The following is a 4126-nucleotide window of genomic DNA, read 5'->3' on the forward strand; positions in this document are numbered from 1 at the left end:
TTGAGAGAGAGAGAGACAGAGCATGATCAGGGGAGGGACGAAGAGAGAGGGAGACACAGAATCCAAAGCAAGCTCCAGGCTCTGAGACGTCAGCACAGAGCCCAGCACAAGGCTCAAACCCAGGAACCATAAGATCATGACCTGAGCCAAAGTCTGACTCTTAACCGACTGAGCTACCCAGGCACCCCAAAAGTATAGGTATTATATACATGCATTCAGATAAAAAATTTTATAACTGTGACATAAAGCATTGATGTATTTACAGTAAGTTAAATATGGTTAGATTGTTTGAACAAAAACTTTAAAAATAGTTTAAAAATTAAGTGTCTTCTGGAAAATAGATAAGAACTATTTAAAACTCTGCCAGTGAACCTAGCTAATCATTGAATTCCCATACATGATAAATATGATTTATTTATTTTATATCTACACATAACAAGATATTAACAAAGTTAACATTCAAACATAATATATGAAAGCACAAGACCTTTAATATTGCTTTAAAATAAGCACATCCTCAGTGAACATCTTGGGAAATAGAAATCAATTGCTGCCAAGAAAATTCTCACTTTGTCAGCTTGTTGAAGTGCCAGAATTGTAACTTAACTGAATACCCTGTCTCCAAATACAGTCATCTTATAAGGTACTAGGGATTAAGATTACAGCATATACATTTTGGGGGGATGCAATTCAGCCCATAATAACCCCTCTCCCCAAATCATTACATAAATCCATAAAATTACATAAAAGAGAATAGAATAGTGATTATGTAACACTGGGTTGTAATCACATATCAAAACCAGGTTATAACACTTCAATTTATGTAATTTAGTTATAATACCTTTGTACTTTGTAGGTGCATTGGTTTTGTGTGTGTGTGTGTGTATGTGTGTGTATAGTATCAGAAAGACCACACTAGAGTCTCAACTTACTGTGTTATCTTACAGTTTATTCTGTAAAAACTAAGTTATTATAGAGTTAAAATCTAATATACATAGTAGTTTGATTTTAGAAGCTGATAAAATTTACAAATTTCCTAATAAATAAAATTTACTTCCCATTTTTTTCAATTCCAAACTACTTATTTCCTTTAGATTATTGAAACCAATGAGAAAACAAACAACTCCCTAAAACATAATTGAACTTTGTTCTCTTTTATATAAAAAGAGAAAAACCCCTGAAATTTACATGCCATTCCTGAACACTAAAACATTTTTGAATTGATGATTTGAGTTAAGTTAGCTTTGTAAATTAGAACTGCAAGTAAACACATTGAGAATTGAGTATAGTGAGCATATACAGGAATGTGTTGTATGTGTGTGTGCTGTAAGTTGTTTCATAGTGTATATGTGTGTGTGTGTGCTATAAATATATATATGTATATATATGATAATATACATAAGATAACATATATTATAATACAGATAAATAAGATATATATATATATGATATATTAAATATACATATATATATATCTTATATAAGTAAGAAAATAAGAAGAAATCATTTCCTGTATTAAATATCAAATATCAGCCTTTTACTGGCCCAAAATGTAGCTTTCTAGGATTTTTGAATAAGATTCATATTTAATGTAAGTACCTCAAGCTGTTGGAAATATTCTCAAGAAGAAAAAAAAATTGAACTTAGTGCAGAGCCCTGCACATTCTAAAGTGTTTTGTAAATATTTGTTAAATATAAAGATCTTTAAGAGTTACTGTGATGCTGCTATCCGATTTCCCAGAAATCTTCCCTCTCTAATTAGCTACAACAAAGTCTCCTCTTTTCTGTCTTCTGGGGTCAGCCCTTTGGTGAGGAGGGAAAAAAGGGTGCACAATAGGAAACAGCATAAGTGGAATACTGACAAGAGGAAAAAAGAAGCCAATAAACCAAACTGAAATCTAATATATCTTATGCTACTCAAGTCCCCTCCAGATCTAAAAGGGCAACTGCTCCCTGGCCCTCAGAAACAGGAGGAAAGGATTATTGTTTGGGTGGAGTGAGATGGCTGAAAGAAGTCCTGAAATATGTTTCCTAACATTCTGGGCTACTGTATTCCTGTTTCAGGTGGTACAGTAAACAATAATGTGCATGTCCCTGTGCTTCGCCTTAATTGATGGCATGAACAGAGTAGCCAGTCTAGCAATGAAGCTGAAGTGTCTCTGGAATGGGGAGGGAAAAGGGGCAAAAGGAACATGTTCAAATCTTTGGATAAATTTTACTATTTTTATAGCATGAATCAGGGTTGTTTGCTGTAGTGTTGACTGAAACTTATCAGTAATCATCAGACATTGTTTTAGTAAAAGTGTAAAGGTCATTTGTTGCTGTTACTTGGATGTAAAAATAATGACTTTATCTTTAAAACTGTAGATGGTACTTAGAGCAGATTGTGTCAGAAAATTGCCAAGATATAGATCAGTTTGGGAGTTGGTGGCAGGAAATTAGAATGAGATACTCACCAAAGTGTCAACAGCAGCAAATGTGCATATCTCTGCCTTTTTATCAGTTATTTTTAAGCAGCAAAAAGAGACCTGGGTAAACAGATCTTTAGCAAAGAAAGAGGAAAATCCTACATAGGATTCACAGAGGGAGACATCATCTGATGGAGTAATCCTAAATCTTTCCAAATTTGAACACATGCAGAACCTTAGTCCTATGACAGATTTTTGTAGAAAATGTATGTTGCATTAAAATTAATTTCATAAGGCTACGTTAGTAATTCTCATTTATATTTTTATATATAAAATGATGAATGTTTTAAGCAAACATTCAAGTAGTTTATTCACTCTTATTCCTAAAACAGATGAAGGGAACTCAAAGTTAGTCAACACTTACAAAAATTATGTCTCCTTGTGTTAAAAATCAATTCTGTAGAAAACTGTATCATAGAGGACAGCCATGTTTCAGTTAGTGTATAAGCAAGATCTCTGAGAAGGTGCAGTTAATGAATCAAAATTAAGGTTAAAACCTGAATTGAGTGACACCAAACAGAGGAAAAGACGTTTCAAACTGAGTGAATGTGATCTTAGATTATTTGTTCTCATAGCTGTCAAGAGAAAAGACATGGTTAGAAATAAGAAAAGAGAAGCAGCTGGTGGTCCTGATGCTGCTGGGCTGTGTGTTGTGTAGGAGGGTTGAAACCCCGCCCCCACTGCCACCAGAGGAACCCCTTGGTCATAGTTAAAGTATTAATGATGTCTTTGAACTTTGAGTGGATCTACAATGGCTTCAGCAGTGTGCTCCAGTTCCTAGGACTCTACAAGGAATCTGGAAAACTTGTATTGTTGCATTTGGACAATACAGGCAAAACCACTCTTCTCTGCATGCTCAGTGATGACTGATTCAGCCCACAGGTTTCAACATTAGATCCAACATCAGAATAGCTGACAATGGCTGGAATGACTTTTACAACTTTTGATCCTGGTGGGCATGAGCAAGAACACCAGGATTGGAAAAATTATGTGCCGGCGGTTAATGGGATTGCCTTTCTGTCGGATTTTGCATATCGTCCTTGCCTCATGGAAACCAAAACTGAGCTAAAGGCTTTAATAACTGATGAAATGATATCCAATATGCCGATCCTTATCTTGGGTAACAAAATTGACAGAGCAGATGAAATCAATGAGGAAAAACTCCATGAGATAGTTTGGGCTTTATGGGAAGTCCATAGGAAATGGGAATGTGACCCTGAAGGAGCTGAATGTCCACTTCATGAAAGTATTCATGCACAATGTGCTCCAGAGGCAAGGCTATGGTGAGGACTTCCGCTGGTTTTCCCAGTATATTGCTTGGTGTTTGGACAGTGAAAATAAGAGTTTTACTTCTCTTGACTGATCCAAGAATAAAAGGAAGGAAAGAAGGAAGGGAGGGAGGGAGGAAGAAGGAGGGAACAAGGAAGGAAGGAAAAAGAAAAGTAAAAAAAGGAAGACCATGAAAAGTAAGTTAAAACTATGAGATAATGGGGTAATATTCAACTAAATTCTTCTTCTTACAAAAAGTAATCAATCTTCCCAACCCCACCTGTTTTCATTCCACTAGCTATTGTATTCTGGAGATTTATTATGATGTATCTAGGAATTAGTTTACTAGTATTTCTTATGCTTTGGATTTTCTGGCTTCTTGGAATTAC

At 35.1% G+C, this 4126-nt stretch overlaps 1 pseudogene; it reads left to right on the top strand.

Moving 5' to 3' along the window:
- The first annotated feature begins 3186 nt into the window (after positions 1–3186).
- Positions 3187–3831, top strand: LOC131514107 (GTP-binding protein SAR1a-like; annotated as a pseudogene).
- The last annotated feature ends 295 nt before the right edge of the window (positions 3832–4126 follow it).

This window comes from Neofelis nebulosa, chromosome 1 (assembly GCF_028018385.1).
Source record: "Neofelis nebulosa isolate mNeoNeb1 chromosome 1, mNeoNeb1.pri, whole genome shotgun sequence".
Taxonomy (NCBI): domain Eukaryota; kingdom Metazoa; phylum Chordata; class Mammalia; order Carnivora; family Felidae; genus Neofelis; species Neofelis nebulosa.